Genomic DNA, 18,826 nt, shown 5'->3' with positions numbered 1-18,826 from the left:
AAACGCCTCATCCCTTAACCCACCCATTCTGCCAAGTCAAAGTAGAATTAGCTAATCAGAGCACACTGAGGTTTATGTGGAAACCCCAATAACCAAAGGAGAAGTTAGGGGTCATCACTCCTAAACTTATTCTCCCTTATTGAAGAACATCAGGGAGAAATGCATCGATCACTGTGGTATCAGTTCACCAGTAATCAGCAGGTACATTTAAAAAACCAACCTACCTGCCTACCTCCCTACCTATCTACCTCAGTCTTTAGATAAACACTTAGAATTTTTATCATGTGAAATTCCTCCTAACTTCTTACTCTTCCTCATAATCAGGCCGTGCTGTAATGGTCCACGCTGCAGCTGTTGTTGTGTGTTTGCCTCTCTCTTTTTAAAGACAATCTCAGTTTTTAAATATAATTTAATTAATTTTGGATATAATTTAATTGTACCAATCCTAGGAACGCAGAGAAGCAGTACGGAGCATGCCAGCAGCCTGGAAACTAGGTTACCTGAGTTCCAGTTCTAGCTATGCAAATGGGAAAAATTCAAACTCTCAGAACCTCAGCTTTCTCATCTCTTAAATAGTTAAGAAGTGCACATGCCCTCATGGAGTTGTTGTGAGGTTCAAATAAGACACAAAGCAGCTGTGTGACTCTAGAAAAAGTACTTAATCTCTCTGTATTTCAGTTTCTGCATCTACAGAACGAAGGGGGCTGTACTCAGCGAGGCTCCCATGTGTCGTTTCCAGTTTGAAACATGTTTATATCTATGCAAAGATGCTTTCAAAACACAAGTATTGTTCAAATATATGATGCAGTAGAGACATATTATTAATTATTAAAAAACAGACGAAAAGGGAGAACTCTATTTTTTTTTACAGTTTTATAAATTCCCACCATTTTTCTGTTTTATTTGTTAGCATATTTTACAAGCACAGCCACCTGAAGTCATGGAAGCGAATGAAGTTTCCTGAAAAACGCGTTCAGAATGAAAAGGGTAGTGGCCCAGGAGAGAAACAAAGCAGCAAAAGAGACTGAGAAGGGCAGGCAAGAGAGGCAAAGGGGAGTCAGTAAGAGGCTGTGGTTATCAAGGAAGCCAACGCAAGACTGGGCTTCAACACAGAGAGAGTGTGCAGAGTTCAATGCTCGTGAGGGCCAAAGAGATGGTGACTGGAAAGGTACCCATGGAATTCAACAATGTGGAGGTTAGCTGGTACTCCAGCAAGGGCAATTCTGTAGAAGGCGGGGGAAGGGGACAGGAGTCATTAGATGGAGAGGTGAGTGACTGGAGGTCTGTGTGTGTAGAAAGTTCTCTTAAGAGGCTTTGCTGTGAAAGGGATTAGAGTCACATGAATTAGCATGATAGCAAATGAGATCTGTGGCGTCTAGAACAACACTAGAGCGTGTTTAAATACTGATGGGAAGGATCCAGAAAGGAGAGAGAACGAAGGAGACAAAGGATGGAGCAAAATGCCTGTGAAGGTGGGAGGAGAGACCGGCCTTTGATGGAGCGGGTGGGGTCCTGGCACAGGGCAGGCGGGCGGGCTTGTACCTCTGAGCCTGGGAAGTTGGAGGAGCTGCATTTTGGTCGCTTCTATTTTCTTTCAGAAGCACAAGACTGAAATATTGTCTGAGAATATGGGGGAGTGTAGCTTGAAGTTTGAAGAAAGTAGGGACTGTATGAGAGTCATGGAGATTAGGCTTAAAAGACTTTTTAAAAAAGTCAACAGATTTTAAAATTTCCAAACACGTTCCTTTAAATAGAAGTTTTGTGGAATATAGCCATCTGCCTGGAGATGATTAAGTATGAGAGAGAGAGGCTGGTTGTGAAAAAAACAATAAGGAAGGTAGATTAATGAAATCCAAAGCTATAATTTGGACAAATTGCAGGTATCTGGACATGAGGAGTGTAATCCTGAAAATGACACCTTCTAGAAGTCGTTCCTAAATTTCCCAAACAAAAGCTGCTTTCATTTCCCTGGGCTCTCATTGCACTCTAGCCTTCTCCTTACTGTCCTTTGTGACACAACAGTCTTATTCACCCATGTGTGGCTTTCCCTCTTCCATTCTCTAGGCACCTTAAAGGCACCAGCCCATAGCCCATAGCTGAACCACATGGTGTGCCTTTCAATAAATGTTTGCAACCTTTGAAATAGTTGAGGAGGAAATATTATCTGATTTATACAGATTGGCCTCATACACGTTGAGGTACACTCTCAGGGCATAAAGTAAGCTATCTTTGTAAGAACAAAGGATTTCCAGAAACAGCAACCTATCAGCAAATGGGTGGGCCACGCTTGGGAGCAACATGCTCTTGAGGTGGGCGGCATCTCCACTCTGTTTCACAATTTCACGAGAGCCCCCGCGCAGTCTAGCAAAGGAAATGAAACAACTCCCTCCCCCTGCTCCTATTCTTTTTAGATACAAAAGACAGATAATTATCTAAAGTATTTCTCAATCTGAACAAAATGGCAAAGTGACCTTTTGGTCTGTGGTAGTCTACTCACGTCACTGTTTGGAGCAAAAGCAAAGCAATGTGCAGGCTTAGGGAACGCTCACGAGGGCCAACTTTCGCTCTCCCACACATTACACAGACCATAAATAAAGAGAAATAGTTTAACAGGCAGCCAGACCTGAAGGGCTCTGAGTCACCCCGAGGGAGTGGTAAAATTCTCCTGCTGGTACACTTACACAAACCAAGACGCAATGAATTTTGTGTTTTTTTTGTTTGTTTGTTTTTGTTCTGTTTTGTTTTGTTTGCGGTACACGGGCCTCTCACTGTTGTGGCCTCTCCCGTTGCGGAGCACAGGCTCCGGACGCGCAGGCTCAGCGGCCATGGCTCACGGGCGCAGCCGCTCCACGGCATATGGGATCTTCCCAGACCGGGGCACGAACCCGTGTCCCCTGCATCGGCAGGCGGACTCTCAACCACTGCGCCACCAGGGAAGCCCTGCAATGAATTTTTTTAGGATACTCCCTTTGCTCAGTAAACCTGAAAGTTCTAAACCTGAAAGATGGCTAGACTAAGAGGGAAAATAAATCAATCTGGCAAAAACAGTAATCATTCAAAGTGTTGGTAGATTAACTGAAACATATAGGAGAACCAACTTAGTGATTTAAAAATCATACGCTTGCTAGTGAAAAATCTCCATTTCTAGCTTTTGGGCCTAGTTTTAAACACACTGGATGAGTTTTATCTAGTGACCGGGCTACTTAACGCTAAAACTGGAGCTTCTGTCCCATATCTGGTTTGTTTATATTGAAAACAGCAGGGAGAATAAATTTCAAAGTCGGAGGCTTCTTACCGATTTAGCTTTTGTTTGGCGGCAATTATCACCAGATAATAAGTCAAGCCAGTGGATTATTCTGGTGATGATGAAACGTTAGATTACTTTTGGAAAGTGACATTTCCAGTTTATTGAAGTAAAGTATCCAAACAATTGCTTTATTCTGCTTAAAAAAAAACAAAACCAACCCACAATAACAGAGGACAAGATAAACAAAAACAGGTTAGAGGGAAACAGGGAATCAGTCTGAGAAGTTCTCCTATCCAGTCCTCATTTCTGATAACCACCGGGTTTATCGACAACACGTTTACACAGAACAGCACACTTTCTGTTCCAAAGAATCCTTGTTTTCTTCTTCCAAGATATATATGTATATTGTAAAAAAATCTTCAAGTACCTACTTGGATGAAGACAAACGACAAACAAGAAGAGCAGGGGAGTTACGTTGTTTGTGGGCAAGAACTGGATAAAAGGGTTGGAGGCATTTTCTGGGGCAAGGAGTGTACTAGAATAAGCACTTCGAGTAAGAGTAACAGTTCTTTCAGAGAAAAGGTAACCTTAAGTATTAATAAAACAAAACAAATTACAGCTAAAAGATTAACTCTATAAAGAATAATTCGTTTTCAAAGCACTTAGAGATCCCTGGTTTTGAGAAAAATTACAGTGCTAGTCTAAGTCAGATAGATTATTTCACTTTGCAATCTCTTTAGAAATTTGATGTCTGGGGGACGTGCTCAGTTAGGGCCATGTACAGCAGGTCAAGTTCGTTTGGAATTCTAAATCTTCTTAGGTGTCCTGGCTCAGCTTTTCTGTAAGGTGTTATAACATGTATTTACCAGGGAGGAGCCGTTACTGCTGCGGTGTCGATGATTAGTTTTAAGGTGGCTGCTATGTTCTTCCTATTTATTAAAAGAAAGCAATTTCCATCAGTCTTGGGAGATTCTGACCATGAGAATAACGTCTCCCATGGCAACCCCAAGATCTCAGGTAGCGAGCTAGCCGTGCTAACTGGAATTCATACTGTGTGGTGTTCTAGAATGCATTATGGGTTTATAATGCAAAGAAGACTTTTATTAAAAAACAGTAAGTGGGGGGGCTTCCCTGGTGGCGCAGTGGTTGAGAGTCTGCTTGCCGATGCAGGGGACACAGGTTCGTGCCCCGGTCCGGGAAGATCCCACATGCCGCAGAGCAGTTAGGCCCGTGAGCCATGGCCGCTGAGCCTGTGCGTCCGGAGCCCGTGCTTCGCAACGGGAGAGGCCACAACAATGAGAGGCCCGTGTACCGTAAAAAAAAAAACCCACAAAAAACAACAAAAAAAACAGTAAGTGGGAAGAGTGGGAAAACCCTTTCCTGGTATGCAAATGTTTTATATGATCATATATTCTGAATTTATATTTCCAAAATATCAGAGGGATCCTACAAAACTGCATTCTACATAAAATAAGACAAATAGAAATGAAATGACTAATAACCAGTTTATCGTATGTCCTGCTGGGCTGGGACAGTCCCTGTTAATGCCTGTTGTCCCAATGTAATTATTAATAGCACCCCTTTCAGTCTTATACGTGGAATTATATGATCATCCTGTATTAACCAAGCAGGTAGATAGAACCCAACCCTTTGGAGGAGTTTATTATGCCATTTGCGTATTGAGTTAAACTCTGTTTCTGGGCAGCAATTGCCTCAGGCAATACTGGTTTATACACATCTCACCATCTGACAGAAGGTTCCGTACATGTTTGTTTATATTTGTCTATAAAGATCTGTTTGTTCCAAGCCCATACTAACAATTTTTTTTTTTTTTTTTTTTTTTGCGGTACGCGGGCCTCTCACTGTTGTGGCCTCTCCCGTTGCGGAGCACAGGCTCCAGACGCGCAGGCTCAGCGGCCATGGCTCACGGGCCCAGCCGCTCCGCGGCATGTGGGATCTTCCCGGACCGGGGCACGAACCCGTGTCCCCTGCATCGGCAGGTGGACTCCCAACCACTGCGCCACCAGGGAAGCCCCCCATACTAACAATTTTTTGAGAGCAGAATTTTTTAAAATTTTGAAATAAAAAAATTGGAAACTTGAATATTGTCTGCACAATTCACCAATAAATTTTCTGGTATCTGTTTCTTACAGCTCTTTATGAAAACTTACAGCATAATAGACACATTTCAGCTTTTTCAGGTACTTTTATAGGCCCCAGGCTAAGGTGGTCCTGCCAGCTATGGCCTTAGCCCCAAATCCCACTCAGTCTCAAGCCTGTCCCGCCGCTGGTCCCACTCTCTCTGCGCTTCGTCTTATCTGATCCCTTGCCTTTTCCCTTGGGAACAAGCCCTACCTTGGATCCCTCTTCTGGCAACCAGGTCCCAATTTGGTTCCCTATCGAGTGCATCTCTGCTCTGGTTCCCTGCCTTGTCCTTTCTCTGGAGCTTCAAGGATCCCTTTGCCTGATCCGGAACCTCTTCTACCTGGACTCCCAGCCGCTGTCAGCCATCACACTCCTGATTCTCTCTTTTGCCTGTGTTCCTGACAGTAAGGACAGACATTCAGGACTTCTCGTCTTTGAACAGCATCCAGTAAGATGCCTGGTGCACAGGAGATTCTCAACAGGCAGTTGAGTGATGAATGAACGCAAAGCTTCCTTCTCATTGCCTGGAGCTGGGTTTCCTTCCAAGTGCCACTTCCACCTGGCTCTTTCCATTGTAACAGGGTTCAGGGAGCTAAGGGTCATGTATATGGCTTTGGGATGAGTTAACACAGGCACAGAGTTTAAAGAATCCAGGGGCCTGGGTAGTTGGTGTGTCCCTAATGGGGCAGCTGCCTGGGGCTGTACAGGGTGAGCCTACGTTGAGGCCACGTGACTGGGGCTGAAATTCCCACTGTGCTCCCATCACCGGCGCTAGGCTCTGGGGTGAGCAGCCTGGAGGGAGTGGCTATCTTTTCCTAACTGGCTTATCCAGAGAGGGCCCTTTGGCAATCCGTCCTCCCCCCAGGAGAGCCTTTCTCTAGTTCTGCATGGTGGCCCATGTGCTGGAAGAGGCCCTAGCGGGATGATCGCTCCCACAAGGAAATGTTTTAGTGAGTTTGGGTAAGTGCAGCTCTTAAGGAAAAGCCCCTGTGACGGAGTGAATCTGCTATCTCCTTTCTTGTTTCCTATTATACGTAAAACCGAATAATTCTGCTTGGAAGTTCATAAAGACAGACGTCATCAGAACTTGAAGATAAGAACTTTAGCATGGGAGCTGACTAGCTCGGATGTTTTGTATTGTGCTATTATATTACAGCATTTTTTCCCCCAGGGAAGTGAGGTGAATGTTGTTAGTTTTGGGAGAATCCTTGGAAGGCTCTTTCAGAGGATTTCCTCATATCAGCCTTCAATCTACAAGTGATACTTAGGTATGTTGCACGTGAAGAAAACAGAGTGTCGGGACTTCCCTGGCGGTCCAGTGGTTAAGACGCAAGGGGCATGGGTTCGATCCCTGGTCAAGGAGTGTAGGGGGGGGTCTGCCTTGCCTATAGGCACTTCTCTTGGATGATCGAATATATATTTTGTTCAGTCTTAACAGAGACCTGTATTCCTGCTACTCGAAAATGTCCTCTAACGTAGTGGCTAAGTGCACAGACACTGGAACCAGTTGGCTTGGATTCAAATCCTGGCTCTTGACACTTATTAGCTGTGTAAGGTACCCCATCTATTAAATGAGGATAATAATGGTACCTACGTCATAGGGATGCTGTGGGGTTAAAAAGAGTTAAGACACATCCTCACCGAGAACTGTGCCTGGCCGCACTAAGTGCTGTATGTGTTAGCTATTATTACTATTGTTTTATTTTCTGAGTGTGAAAAAGGTACTGGTTAGTACAAAACATTCATTTTTCAGTAGAGATGTACCAGATATATATCAGATTAATATCAGCATTGGGAAAAAGTAACTCAGGATTTTAATCAAGGATATTTTCTGAAATTTAGGCTGAATGAGAATTCTACACTCAAATAACACTCCATTTTCTTATAATAACTCTTACAATAACACTTATGTCCCATTCTTATACTAACGCTCATGATTTGCTGTTCATTCACGACCTCACACAGGAAGTCCAATGGTACTGCAAGTATTACAAATCCCAAACTGATGTTCCTAACGTTATGCTCTCTCTGCCCAGAATGCTGCAGCCCCCTTATGGCTCTGGCAGCTGGAATGAGAACTTGATGACTTCTGAGCTCTTGAAAACACGTTTGCTCTGAGTTGCAAAAGATGTGGCATGAAGGAGACTCAAAACATTTCTAGCCGTACGGCAGCTCCAAGTGATCTGAGAGAGATGGGTACCTTAAAAGATGAGAATAAACTATGCCAAGGAAAAGGCAGTTCATTGCCTAAAAATTCCAACTTAGGCTTTGCTCTTCAATTACTTTTACTGTTCACTTGTTAAAGTGATATTCATCTGGAAGAAGAAAGGCATTTCCAAGAATGCAAAGAAGAAAACGTGTACTACGTTTTTCTTTCTTTAAAGCGTCTGAAAGAATGTTCCTGATTTATATGTGCAGAGTTGAACAATGGAACCTAATCTTGCTGCTGAGAGGAATTCATTCATTCATTCACTCAATGTATACTGATGATGAGTGTCTCCCATGTGCCTGTTCCAGGCATTGGGGAGAGACTGTGAACAACACATTCATGACCCCGGCCCTACAATCCAGGTACTTCATATATATTGTTTCTAATACTCACAGTTCTCCATATTAGGCATGGTTATTTCTACTTCACAGGCCAGAAATCCAAGGCCTAGAGAAGTTAAGCCACTTATTGTCACACAGCAATTAACTGGTGGTGCTAGGATTCAAATCCCAGTCTATCTCATTCCAAAAGCCAGGTCTATTAGATTCTTTTTTATTCTATCATCACATGGTCTTTAAATAATACGTGTGTTCTTGAGAGTTAAGGAATTCAATGTCTTATAAAGCGTATCATGGTTTAAGAAAGTGAGGAATATTTCTGAAAAACAATCACTTTTTCCTTCTTAATATATGTCAGATTTATAGAAAGTAATGAATACCAGTTATATGGACATTGGTTCAAAGGGCTAGCATCTCTTCCAGAAGGTTAGTAAAATATAGTATTTATATATGGTCTGAATCAGTTTTATACCAGCTCATCTTGAACAAGACCTGCAGACTCAAGGCCTGCTCTGTGATACAAAGCTGCCAGTGTCACTTACTGGCCACGGGACATTAGGTATCGCCATATTACACAATGAGATTCTGTTTCTTCATCTGTCAAATGGGGATATCATCGCCTGTCACATGGAGCGCTACAAAGAGTAAATGGAGGACAGTATAGAAGGCTTAACAGTGATGGGCAGGCTTCAGTCCCTTCCCTTTGTCCCACATACGACACACCAGCTTCTCTAACCGTAGTAAAGCATATCTCTGTTTAGCATTTACAGACCAAAAATACCTCTGATGGAAATGTCCTAGAGCATGAAGATTGCTGCCTTTGATGCCCTGCTAGTGGTACCAGCTAGGATGTAAATGAGGAATAGAAGCTTTCAGGATACATTTTTCTCGTTTTTCTGGGTGACTCAGGTATAGGGTGACTGAAGAAGGGTTTGAATAGATAATCCCTAAACCTCAAGTAATCTTTCACTTATGCAAATTAGGTAAGGATATATAACCACACGAACACATAGAGTATATCTACAGACTAATAAGATTGAAAAAAAAGCAAGCACATGAGTTCATTCAAAAGACTGTTATTTGAAATTGTCCTCCTGAAAGTGAATGTATTTATTTCATTCATTCAATTAACAAACGTTTACTGGGTGTCCAGTAAGTTCAGAGCACTGTGCCAGCACTGGGCATATGGTGATGAAAAAAAAAGCAATGTTTTGGGCTTCCCTGGTGGCGCAGTGGTTGAGAGTCTGCCTGCCGATGCAGGGGACGCGGGTTCGTGCCCCGGTCTGGGAAGATCCCACATGCCGTGAGCCATGGCCGCTGAGCCTGCGCGTCCGCAGCCTGTGCTCTGCAACGGGAGAGGCCACAACAGTGAGAGGCCCGCGTACCGCAAAAAAAAAAAAAAAAAAAAAAAAAAAAGAGCAATTTTTCCTCCTTTCAAAATCAGTTTTGAAGTCACACATGGAATTAGTCACATTTTCTGTTGATAAATAAATATCACTAAGAAACTCTAGATAGGAATGGCCTTAGTCTGAGTTTATCATAAAACTAGTTCTGGATCCCACCAACCAGGAGGAAACATTAAGTGATGCATGTCTTAGAGAATCTACACAGGTTAGCAGAGGAGCTCTTTACTAACACAATAGAAAAGTGTGCCTCTGGACTCTGTCTGTAGCCCCAAGTAGAGTGTCTCAGATTTCCTGAGCCTGATTGCTGTTAATTATGATGATAAAAAAAGATTCCCTTTTTTTTAGCCTTGGAAAAAAATCCTACCCAAGTAATTTTTCTGAAGCTTGAGATTACATTATTTATGTCGTTCAGGTTTTAAAAATATTTCTGGTTTTTTTTTCTGCCAATAACCAAGCCCTTTCCCTCTTGGAGAACAATCTTGATTTCTGAAACAGTTCTTCCCTTGACATTACTGGGTGGGGGGGGGAGGAGGTTGGGGGGGCATTATTTCCCCTGAAAAGTAAACAAGGGAATAAAAACAAGGTGACTCAAAGGATGAGGAAGTATGTTTTTCTAGAGAACAAAAGATCCTTTCACAGTATGTCAAAGACTTAACTGTGAACTTTCCTGAATGTAAACACTGTTCAAATGGCAAAAGGAATTTCATCTATGTCTATAAAAGGTCCTGCACAATAGTTCTTGCTTGAAGCTACATTTGGTAGGCAGTAAAATAATCTTTTTCTTCAAATACTTTGCATACAGACCTACAAAAACTTTTTTTTATCGTCTCAGGAGTGATACAATTATAATTACTTTCATAATAGCAATAATAACACACAGATCAGAGTACTAAAAGCAAGTCATGTCATAAATTACGAGTGACATCATTTATGCCTAGAGACTTCAGGAATAAAGAAATGCTTTATGAGAAAGTATAAAATGTTAGGCTGATGCTTTCCATTTAGCATAAGAGTTTAAAAGTTACAGGGCACTGGAGTTTAAAAACAGATTTTTAAAAAATTGAAGTATAGTTGATTTACAATGTTATGTTAGTTTCAGGTGTACAGCACAGTGCTTCAGTTACACACACACACATCTATTCTTTTTTTTTTTTTTTTGCTGTACGCGGGCCTCTCACTGTTGTGGCCCCTCCCATTGCGGAGCACAGCCTCCGGACACGCAGGCTTAGAGGCCATGGCTCACGGGCCCAGCCGCTCCGCGGCATGTGGGATCTTCCCGGACCGGGGTACGAACCCGTGTCCCCTGCATCGGCAGGCGGACTCTCAACCACCGCGCCACCAGGGAAGCCCCCACATCTACTCTTTTTCACATTATTTTCCCTTATAGGTTATTACAAAATATTGAGTATACTACCCTCTGCTATACAGTAGTAAAAACAGATTTTGTTATGATCATAGAAGACTATTAATAGTTGAAACTGACAGGAATTATGAGATGTCAGTTAGCTAAAACATTAAATTTTTCCTACTTTAAAGTCTTATTCTTTATAAACCTAGTTATAATAAATTTAAAATTGATGCTGGTAATTATGTTTGTAATATTTAATAGAGTTATATGCTATAACCAAATTATATAATTATTATGAAATGCCAGAGATCTTTCCTTTCCCAGCTGCAGATTTTGCAGACATCCTATGATTACCATCATCAGCCCAAATCCCACTGCAGCCAGCTGCTAGGGTTCTTTCTCCCATCACTATGGAAGGATCGCACAATTTCTAGGATATGATCTATAAGGAGTACAACTCAGGGTCAGAGGATGTTGAGATTTCCTTTTAGGTTTTCTGTTTTCAAATGATGAATATAAAATGAGAATGAGATGTTCTCCAGGACCCCGCGGGGTGTGGGGAGAGAGTGGAGGCAGTGGCAGGGCTAGTGTGCCTCAGAGATCAGCATCTGTGTGACATTCCTCTGTACCTCCACTTCCACGGATCTGGGCAACGTTGGTTCTTTCCAGTATCATGGAAGGAACGTGTCATTTGGTCAAACTGAAAAAGGAGCTTCTTGCTTCCCCAGAGTTTCTGCAAGAGTGGAGGGCACCGAGCAGCTCCTGAAGGATTTATCCCATGTGGAGGAAAGGGGGTATAACACTGAGAGAGGGTGATGGCATCTCCTAGAGGCCACGCCTGGCTGGAATGGGTCCAGCGCTTCTCCTGGGGAAGGAGCATGAGATTCCACATTCCCGGAGGGGACTGAGGTGGGCAGAGGAATCATAAGGTTCATGCTGTAAAACTAGTAAGAAAGAGTGATTTCCCCCAATTCCCTCTTCCTCAGTTCTCCTTTCCTAAGGAAAGGAAGAGTCCTAAAAATATAGAACAGCCTTCAACTTCTGCCATGAAGTAAACGTATAATCTCAGATAAGTCACTTAATCTTTCTGGGACTCAGTTTACTCATCGGGATGCCTTGCGATCTCTGAGGTACCTAAAGGTATTAACGATACCAAACATTTACCGAGCGCTAATATTTGCCACATGCTGAAATATGCATGGAATCATATATTGATACTTGCCATACGCATGGGTTGTCTCATTTATCTTTACAGCTCCCCTTTCAAGTATTATCATTTCCATTTAACGTGAAGAGACAGAGGCTTGGAGACGGACAGTGAGTTGTTCATAGTCACAAAGCTAGTACGGAGTGGAGCCAGGATACAAAGGCTAGTCTGTCCAGTTTTAGAGTTGGTTCTTTTATGAGTTATGCCAGATTTCCTCCATTCTGTGATTTTCACCATAATAAACAGGTGTGAGTCATTTGTTAAAAAAGAGGAACCATTAGTTTGGGACCGGAAGAATGAACTGGATATAATCCACAGCTTTGCTCCTTGTAGGAGAGGAAGTTTGGCTCCTTCCTCCAGCCTTTGTCTGTTATATCTCCCTTCCTAGCATCTGGCACGGAGGAATTGCCAATCTGACTTGGCAAAGGTCACCCCCTGGGCTACATTTTCCAAGTGTGCCGTCATTGTGCATTAAATGTGTAATGGGCTCCCTGGTAGTTCCCACTTGGGTGAAGTGAGCTGACCAGTTTATGACTTATGTCCTTTAGGGAAATCCAGCTGGTCTGTTTCTTTCTGCTCTACCTCTCCTGTGCCTGTACCTGAGAGGGGAGTTAAGGCTGGGGCTTCTGCAAATATGGCTTAGAGTCTAAGGGAAGGAAGCAAGAAGACCTGCTTCAGCTGCCAGGCCCAGGTCTTGCTTTCTTCATTTTTGCTACACCTGCATCAAGGGTAGCTGGGTACTGGTCCATTTACTCATAAATTAGTGTGTGTGTATATATATATATATATATATATATATATGTACTTTGTGTCCCTTTTGGCTAGTTTTCTTGTGTTTATAGCTCCCTTGGTTTGGAATCCTGTGGCGGGAAGGTGTAAGCAACAGGTAAGACATTCCTAAGTCCTAGCCTCATATAACCTAATACCCTTAAGATCTCAGGTTGCCTATAACAAGTACAGAGACTGAGTTAGTGACTTAAAAACTACCCACAAAGGAAAGTCCAGGCCCATATGGCTTCACCACTGGATTCTACTGGACGTTTATAGAAGAATTAATAGAAGCTCTTTGCAAGAATTGTTAGAATTGTTCACAAGGAACAGTTTTCAACTGATTCTGAGGCCAGTATTATACTGATACCAAAACCAGAAAAAGACCACAAGAAAAGAACACTACAGATCAATATCTTTTATGAAAACAGATGCAAAAATCCTCAACAAAATGATAGTGAACCTAAATCCAGCAATATATTAAGAAAAGATTACACACTATGACCAAGTGGGCTTTATCCCAGGGATGCAAGTTTGCATATTATCATGCAAGTTTCACATGAAATTCAATTAATATAATACACCACATTAATAGAATGAAGGGAAAAAAACCACGTGATCATCTTAATAGCTGCATAAAAAGCATTTGACAAAATTCAACACTCTTTCATGATAAGAACACTCAATAAACTAAGAATGTGAGGAAGCTTCCTCACACTGATAAAGGGTATCTACAAAAAACCCACAACCACAGCTAACATCACACTTAATGGTGAAAGACTGAGTGCTTTCTTCCTTGATGAGTAACAAGACAAGGATGTCCATGCCATACCAGTTTAACATTGTACCGGAGAGTCTAGCCAATTAGACTAACTAGGTAAGAAACTGAAACAAAAGGCATCCAGATTGGAAAGAAGTAAAACTACCATTATTTGCAGAGAACATAATCTTATATATATAGAAAATTCTAAGGAATCCACTAAAAACTATAAGAACTAGTAAGTTCAGCAAGGTTGCGGGATACAAGATCCATAATAAAAGTCAATTGCATTTCTATACATTAGCCATGAACAATCTGAAAATGAAATTAAGAAAACAATTCCAATTAAATAGCATCAAAAAGAATAAAACAGTGCAAAACTCACACCCTAAAAGCTATGAAATATTCTTGAAAAAAGTTAAAGAAGACCTAAACAAATAGGACATCCATGCTCATGGATCAGAAGCCTTACTGTTTGATTTGTTCTATGTTCTGAATGTTTCTGTCCCCCCCAGTTCATATGTTGAAATCCTAATGCCTGATGTGATGGTTTTAGGAGGTAGGGCCTTTGGGAGGTGCTTAGGTCATGAGAGTGGAGCCCTCATGAATGGGATTAGTGCATTTATAAGAGAGACCCCAGAGAGCTTGCCCCAGAGAGCATGACCCTTCCACTGTATGAGCGTAGAGTCACTGGCTATGAACCAGGAAGAGGGCCTTCACCAGCTTGAACCCTTAACACCAATCATTGCTGGATTAAATGCTTTAATTTTGAGAAATTATTGATAATTTGTTAAGTATAATACATACGAGGACCTAGGAAAAATAAGTATGAGGAAAACACAGTCCCTGGCTCTAACCACTTAAAAACCTTCTAAAGGAGGGTAAGACAATTTCACAAGTAATTCAAGGCAGGTTGTGTGAGTACCACACAAAAGGTATAAGCCTAGTGGGTGGAGTCAGAGGTCACATCCACCTTGGGGGTGGGGTAGACTGGAGGAGGAAGCGTTTGGGATGGACTTGTGAGATCGGATGGCTGTGACCTACAGAAACAGGAAAGAGGGAGTGGTAGAAAGGAATGGGTTGCAGATGGCAAGCAACCACTAACAAAAGTGCAGGGGACAGCAAGAATGGGCTGTGTCCTGGGAGTAGTTTACCTTGGCTAGAGTGTAAACTGGGTGCTCGCAGGCTGGGGCATGCTGTGGAGGCCCTGGGTGCCAGGAAGAGTCGGTTGTATTTCAGATTGACAATGGCACAATTTCTGAAGATTTCTGGTCTAGAGTGACATGTTCAGAGCTGTTATTTAAGAAAATTTAACTCAGCAGTCTATGTAGAAGGGATCAGAGTAAGAAGACTCTGGACCTCAAGCAAACTTCCATTTTTAGGTGAAGATTAGATATTGTAATGTTTAGGGTAACTTACTTTTATCTTCAATTACTCAAGAATACTATAAGGAAATGCTAGGGAATCAGGAGGAATAATTGAATTAGATGAACAGTCTATGAGTTATAGTCAGGTGGATAATCATATTATCTGTATTTCTGGTGGAATACTTTTACTTTGTATGTGTTTCTTTGTGAGTAATTTTGAGTAGAGCAAATTTTTTTGATTGCTATTTTGAGCACTGCTAATTTTTAAAGTACTGTTAGTATTTAATCACAAGGTTATTGTGTTTTCTTTCGTCCTATAACTTCCAAAGGTTTGTTAAGGGGGGGGGTGCTTTTTTTTTTTTCTGTTGAAATGCATTTCCAACTTTATAATGTCTATTAGTGGCAAAACAGAATTCATTTCCAGTAACCAGCCTTATATCAAACCACAGAATTTTTAGAGCTGAAGGAAATACAGTACACCAGAATGCTTTCTGCATGTACTAAGCCCCCTATCTCAGAAGGAAGACATTCTACCATGAGTGGTTGCTTGCACAAGTTAGAAATAAAATCAGAATCATCCTGCAACAAACATCACGCCTCCACAAAACTGGTTGGGACAGGAAAGAATCCAATTCCTTGGACTGTTCATCCTAATCTATGTACGTTATGATCCAAGTGTTAACCCCTCCTCCAATAAAAAGGGCTACTGCACATACTCAACATGATTCCTAAAATTTTCAAATTTAATTCAATAGCTCCTTATGAATTTTAAAATTAGTTCCCCATGCTCTATCATCATTCCTCCATTTATTATACAGATCTACGATAGTAAGTAATAACATCTCCCATTCATATACTACTTGGCAGCTTGCAGAGCACTTGAACATATGTTATCTCGTTTGGTTTTTACAATTCTGCGCCGTGGCTGCTATGGTTAGCTTCATTTCACAGATGGGAGATGCAGCTTCAGAGGGGTTAAGTGACATGCCTACGGTCACTGGCTACAACTGGAAATCAAACTCAGTTCTAGCTACCTGGCTCACAGGTGTTCATTCTGGAGCCACAAACTAACCAGTGTAGGAAAAACTAGGGGGTGGGAGATTTATCACTATTTGGTTCTTTGCCAACCTAGGCAACAGTCAGCTAGTGAACAGTGAACTCACAGAAACAAAAGACTCAGCCTTCTAGAAATCACCAAAGGAGTTTGCGGTCTTTTGCCATCCCTCTGAGGGACCTCATAAAAGCTTTAAATAACCAAATTAATTATACATTCATGTACAGATTCACTGATTCATCAAGAATTTACTGAGCTCTGACCAGGTGTCAGGCTCTCCAGCAGATGCCGAAATGGGACACGAATTCTGCTCTTGGGAAGCTTGCCTTCCTGACACACGTCAAAGCAAGAGATTGCAGTGTGGCCAGGGCAGGCGGACGCCACGGAGGGAGGGGTGAATTTGCTGGGGGTGGGCGGGCTGGAGTCAACTGCTCAGCCCTGAAGGACAACACACAGAAGTGGGTGGTGGGCAGTGCAACCAGAGAGGCCAACATGAGGGAAGGCACAGGGCATGGAAATGCATGTTTAAGAGCTGGGTGGAGAGTGTTCTAGCTTCATTCTTCTCATTCTTCTATGACTGGAGAATTTGCTTTGTCACTTGTAAGATGCATAAACAATAAAAACATTCCAGGCCAGATTAGATTTTTTTTAAACATTTTTATTGGAGTATAATTGCTTTACAATGGTGTGTTAGTTTCTGCTGTATAACAAAGTGAATCAGCTATATGCATACATATATCCCCATATCTCCTCTCTCTTGCATCTCCCTCTCACCCTCCCTAACCCACCCCTCTAGGTGGTCACAAAGCACTGAGCTGATCTCCCTGTGCTATGCAGCTGCTTCCCACTAGCTATCTATTTTACATTTGGTAGTGTATATATGTCCATGCCACTCTCTCACTTAGTCCCAGCTTACCCTTCCCACTCCCCGTGTCCTCAAGTCCATTCTCTACGTCTGCGTCTTTATTCCTGTCCTGCCCGTACGTTCTTCAAAATCCTTTTTTTAGATTCCATATATATATGTGTTAGCATACGGCATTTGTTTTTTTCTTTCTGACTTACTTCACTCTGTATGACAGACTCTAGGTCCATCCACCTCACTACAAATAACTCAATTTCATTTCTTTTTATGGCTGAGTAATATTCCATTGTATATATGTGCCACATCTTCTTTATCCATTCATCAGATTAGATGTTTTCCCCTGACAATTAATACTGTTATGTTGTTTATTATTGTGACTTAAACCTCATGCAAAACTAAATACATATTTGATATACTTTGAGATTTGTTAGAGGACGTGTATATAACTTTGGGAGAAGAAATGTAATTTTTATCTATTTATACCTAGATAATACTTTGAGATGTTTATTTTTCTTCCTTCCCTCTGATTTAAGCAGATGCCATTTTAAAAAATTATCTCAGGGTAGGTACGTAACAGGGCAGAAAGCAGAGGTAGACTGTATCTTTTTGGCTCTTGTATTTGAAACCAGGGATTGGCAAATATTTTCTGTAAAGAGTCAAATAGTAAATATTTTAGGCTTTTTGGGCTATATGATCTATGTTCCAACTACCCAATTCTGCCCTTGGAGTGCAAAAGGAGTCACAGATAATACATAGATAAATGAATGGGGCTGTGTTCCAATAAAACTTTATTTATAGACACTGAAATTTGAATTTCATATAATTTTCATGTGTCACATGATGTTCTTCGTTTGATTTTTTTCAACCATTAAAAATGTAAAAACCATTCTTAGCTTGTGAGCCATACAAAAACAGTTGGTATAATTTGCCAATCCCTGTTTTAAATGCTTAATGCCATTAGGAGAATTTAAGAGTTTTGTGGAGCAAGTAAGGAAATTTACCAACATAGGCTAATTACTTGGAAAAGCTTGGAAGAGAATGAGGCTTCCCTTCTTGAGGCCACCTGCACCCTGGTGAGATGGGAGAGAGATCTGTGGGTCCCAAAGTGTTCTGCCATCCTCCTAACCCCCCAAAATCGAATTTTGTTGCCCAAATTCCAAATTAATGAGATTTCATTTGAAAATATGAATTTTGGTCTTCTCTAGAAAACAAGCCTGCATTTTCACATGGCAACAGCTAAGTAGAGACTGCCTTCCTAGTTGAGGCATGACTTCCTGTTTACCTCAGACCCTCCTGGCCTGTGTCCCACCCCCATACAGTACCTGTGAGCATTTGGTCTAAACACCACTGTGCAGAGAATGATCTCCACTGAAACTAGTCTTTTGGCTCTAGGGAAGCTATGTGGTGAACAGGAATAAAAATGCGTGCATCTGAGTTAGAGACACCTAGGCTGAAATCTCAGCTTTGTTCACTGTTAGAAGAGTGACCTGGGGCAAATTACTTACCCCAGTCTCAGAATGAGAACAATAATACATAACCTGAAATGGTGGTTGTAATGATATATCAGAGAGTGTATTGAAAGCAGCTAGCACATTCTAATCAGTCAATAAAAAATGAATCACTAGGATGGAGAAGTTCTTTGATGTATATCTTAATTTTAGACACCGTCTTCATTGTTGCCTTTTGTGGAAGGGCCTAAAGGATCAGTTTACAATCTATCTCATTTTATATTAGATAAAGAAATTAAGGCCCAGAGAGAGATGACTGCCCAAAGCCACTCATCAGTGATGGAACCAGGAAGAGGATATGGAAGTTTTAGTTCTTGACCTCAGGAAATTCCTCTGTACCCCATGACAGAACTAAACGTTCTGAATTCTTTTTATAAAAGCCTTTCATTTCAGAGTCTAGAGATCTTCTAACGGAAGGAACATTGACTCAAGTCTTCTGGCTAATCTGACTACACTTTTAAATTATATCTTCCAAATATAGTGAAATGACGACAGTTATTAGTTGTTGAAGTGTTATTAGTTGTTGAAGTTAGCTGAAATACTCCTGTTCCAAGCTCACAGACACCCTCGTGTGGTCACTAGAAATAACAATTCCAGCCAAAGGATC

The 18,826-nt window shown here is 41.5% G+C and overlaps 1 protein-coding gene across 1 annotated transcript in view; it reads right to left on the bottom strand.

Moving 5' to 3' along the window:
• VWA8 (von Willebrand factor A domain containing 8) overlaps nt 1-18,826 on the bottom strand; it is a 369,324-nt gene that overhangs the window by 64,271 nt on the left and 286,227 nt on the right. The window lies entirely within an intron of this gene.

The sequence above is a fragment of the Globicephala melas genome, chromosome 18 (genome assembly GCF_963455315.2).
Source record: "Globicephala melas chromosome 18, mGloMel1.2, whole genome shotgun sequence".
NCBI classification, from domain to species: domain Eukaryota; kingdom Metazoa; phylum Chordata; class Mammalia; order Artiodactyla; family Delphinidae; genus Globicephala; species Globicephala melas.
Note: the sequence above shows the minus strand (reverse complement) of the source record. Positions and strands in the feature narration are given on the sequence as shown.